General features: G+C 34.9%; 1 protein-coding gene across 9 annotated transcripts in view; it reads left to right on the forward strand.

The window, feature by feature from the left end:
- CCDC178 (coiled-coil domain containing 178) overlaps positions 1-9,326 on the forward strand; it is a 477,106-nt gene that overhangs the window by 466,129 nt on the left and 1,651 nt on the right. Inside the window, exon 22 of one of the 9 annotated variants that reach the window (XR_013165210.1) lies at positions 1,136-1,230. The exons of the other annotated variants lie outside the window; for them this stretch is intronic. The gene's annotated coding sequence lies outside the window, so the exon portion shown is untranslated. The remainder of the gene's footprint in view (positions 1-1,135; positions 1,231-9,326) is intronic. 9 annotated transcript variants of the gene reach the window in all.

Here is a 9,326-nt window from a genome sequence, read left to right on the forward strand (position 1 = left end):
TTTGGGGGGAAGTGCACTCGGCCAGGAACCCAACCTGGATCTCTTGCATGGCTGTCAAGAATTCTACCACTGAAGGACCCTTGCACTCCACCCCCACCTAAGAAATCTTAAAAGCAAGACTCAAAAGAATCAAAATGTTTCCAAGTAATAGCCACAGCTAAGAATAAAGTTCAAGACTATTTATAAAAATAGAAAAATATCCAGCTCTAAAAAAAGAGGTAAAATTCACAATGTATGGCATCTAATCAGACCTTACCAAGGCATACCAAGAAGGAGAAAAATACAGGCAATTGTGAGGACAGAAATCAACGAATTAAAGCTGATAAAGGATTAACACAGAAGTTAAAATTAGCATAAAATACCATTAAACGGTTATTATAACTATATTCCATATGGTCTAAAAATTAAGTAGACACATTGAAGATATAAAAAGACACAAAATCAAACTTTGGGAGATAAAAATTATAATGCCTTAGATTAAAAATACAAAAAATAGGATTAATGGCAAATCAGATAGACAGAAAAACTTATTAATGAATTTTAAAGATATGGGAATAGAAACTACCCTAAATGAAAGAGAGAAAAACAATCTTAAAAAAACAAAAGGGTATCAGTAAGCTGTAGAATATCTTCAAATGACCTAACAGACATAGCATTTAAATCCCTGAAGAGAGGAAAATGAGAAGAAACAACAACAAAAAAATATTTGAAGAAATTATGGCTACATTTTTTTCCAAATTTAATGAAAACTATAAACAAGCCAATGTGAGAAGTTCAGCAAACCTCAACCTCAAGAAACATAAGAAAATTCATCAAGACACATTATAACAAATTTGCTCAAAACCATTGATAAAGCAAAAGTCTTAAAAGCAGCCAGAGATAAAACAAAAAAAAGGCTGGGTACATACAAAGGAGCAAGTATTCAGATGACAGCAGATTTCCCATAGTAACAACACAAATGAGAAGAAGTTCCCTATTTAAAAAAATGAGGAAAAAAATGCCAGCCTAGAATTTTATACTCAGCAAGTTATCTTTTAAAAGAAGATAAATAAAGACTTTTTCAGGCCTGTGAAAGTTTTTTAAAGGTCTTCAAAATTTTTTTTTTTAATTCATCTTTCCAAATTTTTCCTACCAGACATGCCCTACCTGAAGCCAGTCCTTCAGGCAGATGAAAAATGACACCTGATGGAAATACAGAGCTACTCACAGGGATAAACAACTACAGGAATGGTAATTTTAAGGAAAATACTCCTTTCTTATTTTTGAAGCATCTTTAAATAGTAAGTGACTGTTTAAACAAAAATAATAACAGTATAGTACATAGTTTACCAAATATATATAAGGCCAAGAGAGGAGAAAGGGAAGTATTTTATTGTATGCTCTTAAACTATATACAAAGTGACATAATATCACTTGGTTATACTTCTATTCAACATTGTCTTGGAGGTCCCAGCCAGTATAATAGTGCAAGAAAACAAAAAAGAAAAGCATCCAGACTAGAATAGAAGAATTAAAATGATCTTTTCTGGCATAATCATGGCCATCTATGTAGAAAACCCAATGGAATCTACAAAAAGTTGAATGCTTAATAAGTGAGCTTAGTGAATTGAATAACACACCATCAATATGCAAAATATGTTTCTATATACTAGTAATGTACAGATCTTGAAATTAAGAAAGCAATGTCCTTTACAATATCATCAAAACTATGAACTATTTCAGTACAGGACCAGTGTACTGAAAACTAAAAAACATCACTTAAAGAAACTAAAAGAAGCCCTGAATAAATAAAGAGATACGCCCTGTTTCTGCATCAGAAGACTAAGTATTGTTAAGACGTCAGTTCTACCCAAATTGATCTAAAGAGTCAAAACAATTCCTATCAAATTTCCAGGAGGCTTTTTCATAGAATTGACAGGTGATTTTAAAATCTGCAAGAAAATGCAAAGGACATAAAAAAAGCCAAAACAGCTCTGGAAAGAAAGAACCAAGTTGGAGAAATGACAATACTTGATTTCTACATCTACTATAAAGCTACTGTAATAAAAATTGTATTATTGGATCAGTAGAGAAGATCAATGAAACAGAAAAAAGAACCTAGAAATAGACTAAAATTTATTGAAAACTGATTTTTTAAAAAGTTCAAAGGGTATTCCATGTGTAGGATAGTCATTTCAACAAATGGTGTGGCTAATTAATTTGAAGTCAAGCCTAACTACTTGCAAAGTTAGTTCATCAAAAATGTCACCATCTCTCACCAGTATGGAAGCTTTGAGGGCCTCTGATGGGTTGAAGCTTCCTGGAAATAGGTTATCTGGGAATTCCAATGTTATGAAGAACAAGATGGCAAACATGAGATTTTTGTTAATGCTAGTCCTTTTACCAAGTATAATATAAGAGGGGTAGTTCATAAATGGCACAGAATGAAGTTAAGTTTATGGGCAAGAAATGCTTTTCCTAAAGCTTTTAAAACAAAGTAAGAGAAAGATGAATCAAATCTTCATTTAGTCTATGGTAAAGAGCAAAGAATTAAAAGAGAACATTTAAAGCCCAGTTAAATTGAACCCAACTAAACTCATACCTAGGATTCTTAGTTTTTTCACCCACAACATTTGAAACTTTACTATGTCAAGTTTGAAAATGTAGGATGACAGATATAGTTATCTCTGCAAAAATATAACCAAGAAATTAGGATTTAAGGGATGATCATGATTACCGAATTATTATATACATATTCCTTTTTACTTTCTATTAGATAGAGGGAAATACTTGAAATCTTTGAACTGTAATCCAGCTGCCTTGATCTCTGATAATGATTGTATTGCCATTATCTTGTACCCTTGTGACTGTAAAAATCTTGTGACTAACCTTCACTTGTACTCATTTATCCAGTTTTTCAACTTTAGAATCTTGTGAGTACTAAAAACAGCCCCTAATGTTTATTAATGAAGGGTCCTGGATCAGCCCAGAACTAACCCACCCCCAAAGTCCAAAGTTATCTTGCTAAGTACAATATGTAAACACTATTTTGTGACTTGCTGAAATTAAATCCTTTATCATAATCACAGCACACTTAAATATGTGCTATTCTCACAGTGATCCTTTAAAATAGGCCCATCAATGAATCTCCAACTGTGCTTGTTTGAAAGGATGTATGTCCCCTAGATAAACCATGTTTTAATCAAAATCCCATTTCATAAAGGTAGAATAATCCCTATTCAGCACTGTGTGTTTGAAACTGGAATCAGATCATCTCCCTGGAGATGTGACTTAATCAAGAGTGGTTGCTATGCTGGATTAGGTGACAACATACCTCCACTCATTTGGGGGGGTCTTGATAAGTTTCTGGAGTCCTATAAAACAGGAAAAATTTTGGAGAATGAGCAATTCAGAGAGAGCAGAACAGAACCACATAGCCACGAGAAGCAGAAGTTCACCAGCCAGCGACCTTTGGAGATGAAGAAGGAAAATGCCTCCTGGGTTGCTTCATGAAACAGGAAGCCAGGAGAAGAAGCTAAAAGATGATGCTGTGTTCGCCATGTGCCCTTCCAGATGAGAGAGGAACCCTGACTGTGGTCACCGTGTACCCTTCCAGGCGAGAGAGAAACTCTGACTGTGTTCGCCGTGTGCCTTTTCACTAGAGAGAAACCCTGAACTTCATTGGTCTTCTTGAACCGAGGTATCTTTCCCTGATACCTTTGATTGGACATTTTTATAGACTTGTTTTAATTGGGACATTTTCTTAGCCTTAGAACTGTAAACTAGCAGCTTATTAAATTCCCCTTTTTAAAAGCCATTCTGTTTCTGGTATATTGCATTCTGGCAGCTAGCAAACTAGAACACCAGCATGCAGCAGTAAATCTTGGTGTACAGTATCATTTGGCTCTCTTTCAATCTTCCCAACTATTTCTGTAGCCATGCTTTCTTCATATTCTACAATCAAGCTGAATGAAACTACTTGGAATTCTGACAAGTCTCCATGACAGTCAAAACTCTGTGCCTTTTGGCATGTCTCTTCTTCTACTAGGAAGGAAAGCCCAAGAATTACAGCCACCTCCTTGACAAAGTTTTTCTCAGTGCCAAATGTCCACAATTAACTTCTGGTAGAACAATTCACCCTTTTATTTATATTTTCACCCTAGTTGCTACAATAACTTATGGCATGGCGTTTACTGCTCTGTCCTCATGGTTTTCAGAGTCCCTTTGCCCTATAAAACATATTTGAGGTATGAAAATGGGCAAATAAAGTTAGTGAAGGCTTCAATGCCTTGGATATAATAAGTATTTGATAAACAATTTAGGAAAGAACTAATATAGGAGGAATGGAAGGAAAGAAAAAACAAAGACAGTCGAGTGTCCTAGGTTTAAAAAAAAATGTCAAAAAATCACTGGTTAATTATACTTTTTTCTTTAAGAAATCTATGATTGTGCCATGCATTGTGGAGAATATGTAAACTCTAAAAACAAATTCTTAATATCTGTAACTTTAGAACTCTTTCAAGATACCATTTACCCTGAATGATAACATTCCTGGGTCTTCAGCCCTCATGCGTATTATTAGTGTGTGTGTATTTAATTTTCATCTGTGTAGATTTAACCCATAAATAAATCTATTTTATCAAAGATCACATGTCTCTCACTGTGTCAGATCATGTGAGGTACAGGAGAAAGTACATGTCCTACCCAGTGTAGCTTATAACCCCACCATTAATTTAGCCTTGATGGTGCCATTTCCTTGTTCACGATTCTTCTAATGGTTCCCTCATTTCTCCCTGAGTAAAGTCTAAACCCTTCAATGTAACATTCAAGACCCTCAGTAATGCGGTTCCAACTTACCCTTGCCACATCCTTATCTAGTACCCTCAGGAACACTTCACCAGTCAGTGTTCTCTACGCATATCCCGTGCTTTCCTGTCTCCTGCCTCATCTTTGGGGCCCAGCTTACACAGCATCTCTTTCATGAGATCTCCCTCAAAGTCTCACAAGAGAAATTCAAGTCTTTAAGAGTTCTAGAATGCCTGGTGATTTTGATTTAGCTCATTTCCGGCAAATAATTCTTTGGCAGTATCCTCTCCTGTGGCCATATCACATTCTGTGTAGTGATGGAGAAGGTATTTCCACATTCCTTAAGTCTGAGTGCTTTGGTTTATGGGAGGAAAAGACCTTTCCTGAAAAATATGAGCTACTTTTCCACCTTTGACCTCAATATCAGCCATTGTACCTGGGGCAATGTCTAAAGTAGAGCAGATGTAAATAAATGTGTAGTGAGTGAATACATATCCAATACTATCCAATTTTATTTATAAGAATAATCTTAGGAAAGAATACCACTCAAGCTGGATCCTAGGTAGGAAAAGCTATTTCATAAAGAAAAAGTAGGGCCTATTATTACTCACAGCTGGTTATTTTATTTTTTAATGTCATGCATGTGTGGAAGAATCTAGCAGGATCACAGAGCATGATCTTTTGTTCAGTGGATAACTTACTTGGAACCTTTTTTACAAACTAGCTAGAATAGGGATTTTGAAATACTTTCCAGTCTTGATCATGTTGGTTTGGGACAAATATTCCTTTGTTACTATGTTAAATGCAAAATTAAAGCATCATTTTCTCTTCATTACTTGGTAGTGTCACCAAAAATGCAATTATTTGCATCTTTCATTAACAGAAATAAGGTTACACCACATTTTCTGAAGGCAGCCTAGTTATCCACCTCAGCAGCCTGCAACTGCTTTGGTCTTCCTGAATTTCTAAGTTACTTTTTTTGTATCTGGTAATATTTTAAATACCAGTGAAAATCTAGCAATATAATGTTTCTTATGAATGCTCCCCCGCCAAAAATCTAATAACATTCCATAAAAAAAGACAAAGTAACAATTCTTTTTCTTCAAAACCACTCAGCTATGCAATCTTGCGTTCTTTTAGACCTTCAGAAGGTATGATCAGTATGCATAGGAAAAGTCATGTCTCTTACTTAACTTTGCAAGAGTGCACTGCAAAGCACTAATAGCTGCATTGCCTTGTTAATAAACTTCAGTCAAAATGCTTTGGGAGATATTTGATTAAAAAAAAAGAACAAAAAACACCGAAGCTGAAATATTGCTTTTATAAGCTGTAAGATCAATTCATCATGTGCTTTTTTAATCAACTGAAATGTATACATTTAAACAGAAAACACAGATGACTTAGCATTCTCCCATCTCATGTCAGTGAGTGTGACTAGTTCTTCGTAATTTTTTTATTCTATTACTCTCTTGTGCTCTGAGTTATGGGGGGGGAACTTTCCATGAAAAATGTGTGCTATGTTTTCACTTTTGGCCTTGTGTGTGCTTCTTCTGTGCCTTAATTGCAATATAAATCAACTGCAAAAAAAGATTTACAGTGATTACACCTCACTTAGAGAGCTGTGAAGATTGATCTGCAAGTGGTTTGTTTATCAAGCTCTGTGTCTACTACTCATCTTAGCTGGTTCTAAAGTGAATCCCAGGACACCTATGGTAGTATTCAACAAGAAGTGAACTTGGAGGAAAAAGTTCTGTGGACCGCTTTGCTATCTGTGGTCTCACTGAATATACCTAACAACTTACTCTTCCAAAACTCCAGGGCAAAAGACTCTTTTAAATAATGGCAAACTTCAAACCCATGTACTATTTTAGGGAAAAATATGATCATAACAACTGAATTGATCCCTGAATATCCCCATTTATTTCTATGTGGTCAACTGGATGACTGGAACTTTAATCCACTGGAACTTTTAGTGGATTAATTCTAATCACCACCAACAAGAATTCAAGGCCTTGCTATATGGACTAAGTTTCCTGGAGAGAGATTCTTCAGTCCTTATCTTTGAGGGATTTGTCAATTTCTTTTGAGTTCATTATATGATCACACCAAAGCAACACACATACATGGAATTAAAAAACAAAGTAGACACAGTATAATGTGTCCTTTCATCTTTCTGCTCCCTCGGAATTTTTGACATGTTGAATTTTGGTTTGATCACACGTTCCATACTTCGTTTGACATCTGTCCTGCTAACCCCATTGCTGTCCGCGCAGGCTGGAGCCACCCTGTCTAAAGGATGGATGAAATGAACTAGCAGTGCCTTGCTGGATTTCTTCTTGTTGGATTTCTTTGAAAGCTTCTCTTTTTAACTTGACTTCAGTTTAAAGGTAGCCTCCAGGATTCCTTTTTCATGAAATGTGATAAACCCTATAATATATTATTAGGATGGTTATTTGCTAACTTGCCAATTAAGAATGGACTCCTCCTTCCAAACAAAACACTGGGGAAAAAAAATCATGGTTTCCTGTTGAATTGTTACCTACTTTCACTTTTCTTGTAGCAGCATGCTCCTGTTAAATAGTCAAGTGCCAAAGGCCTTCGCTCTCAGCTAGTATGAGGACTCAGGAAGAAATGTAATTATACTTAAAAGATAAAAAAAAAAATAAAGTATATTCTGAAATTTAGAAATTAGCTAGTAATTGAAATTATCATCACAGTGTCTTAAATGATGACCATTGAACTCTTTTCTGGCAAACGGCTCATAGAGCATTAATTGCACGTCACGTTACAGATCTGCAGATTTAAATTCTGTCTTGCCCTTGGGACTGTGAGGTCTAAAGCAACTTTGCAAGTGTCTTTCAGAGTTTAAAAAAAGAAGAAGAAGAAAAGAAAAACTGCAGAAGTTCTATTTGGTCAGTCTAAGGATTATGTACCCCACTCTCTTTCAGATGTTATTCTCGGCCCCTCAAAGTTCTATTACTGTGTACCTAGCGGGTTTCAACACTGCGGAGGAACTCTTCCTCCTTCTACTTCTCCGCATGGCACCTGGTACATGCCTAAGAACACTCCAGAAAATCATTTCCCAAATGAAGCAAGACCAACGGGCTTAGACAGGGAAATTGGTTCTGATTTCATTTTTTGGGATCAATGTTTGCACATGAGCAACATGGTTTTTTTTCAGTGCTCCTAAATGTACACATTCTAATGACATTTCAAGTAGTTCATAATAGTGACAATTAATATATGGGTAGGATCCTAATTTAAGAACAAAAAGTAAAATATCTTGCTTGTGAGTATCAATCAGCAATCGTCATTATTTGATAGAATACCAGTATTGTGCAATGTGCAAAAACAAAAGAAAAAATTTGATGAGAATTAATGAAGCGTAACTTAAATAAAGTGATTATATGCACAACTTCACACAAACGGAAATATAAATCTTACTGTTTCAAATTTGATTCATTCAAAAGTGGGATTGTTTTTTTTTTTTCTTAATAATTCATATGAGGCTTGGTTTGACATTGGGTTTGATTTTCATGATGAAAAAGTTTTTACTTCCCAAACCAATACTGGAAACACAACTGTGAAAGACACATCTACAACTAGAAGCAAATGGACTCCTTTCCAGCACCTTGGAAACACTCATACTTATCCAAAATGCAATTATAATGCTAATTTAAGATTGACAGAATGCAAACTGGAATTTTGTTATGCAAAACACATATCTTAATTAGCCATTTATCAAAACTACGCTTTAAGTAGTTAGATTTTACATTCCAAAGCTAAGATTCAGATTCATTTTTCTTCTATTTGGTATCTACACATTTACAATGCAGTGTGCAATAAATAGCCCCAAACATTCCAGATATATAAGAGCTAAAGTTTGATTACTGACAAATGTCCAAAGTAGGAAGCGTGGAGAGGAAATCCATTGACCATACTCCTGTTTGCAGCCAAATCATACAAGTTATCGATGCTGATCACTAAATGAAATTACATACGAATTTCTCCTACGTGTTGTCTTTTGCTTCAAGGAACAATATTCAGTCACCATCTCCAGGCTCTTGTACTGTCTCCATAATCAAGACTTAGACTCTTACAAAGACTAAAAAAATGGTTACTTTCACAATAAAAAGATAAAAACATTTTTAGCTCACTAATGGCTAATTTTTCTGTATTTCTGTGATATCCTAATTTCTGACTGAAGTATTTTTAACACCTCTGACTATTCTCATGGGATGTTTTCCTCGTACGACTTGACTGAATCCAATTATAAGATCCTTTAAGAGTAGAATGAAATTTTTAGATGTTATTCAGTTGGATTTTTTGATATTTTATTATCTCTTACTTAAAAGCTCCATTCTTTGATTTATATTCCTATTCCTCCAGGAAAAGCTTTTTTTAATGCATTTTTTTGTAAACAAGTATAGAAGTATTTATGTCATCACAATATCAAGATACATTTCACCTTATTCTTAAATAGTTCAAATCAGATATTTTCTAAAAGAATGCTTTATACCTGTTTAAGTATAGCTTTTTCT

The sequence above is a fragment of the Tamandua tetradactyla genome, chromosome 18 (assembly GCF_023851605.1).
Source record: "Tamandua tetradactyla isolate mTamTet1 chromosome 18, mTamTet1.pri, whole genome shotgun sequence".
In the NCBI taxonomy this organism is placed as follows: domain Eukaryota; kingdom Metazoa; phylum Chordata; class Mammalia; order Pilosa; family Myrmecophagidae; genus Tamandua; species Tamandua tetradactyla.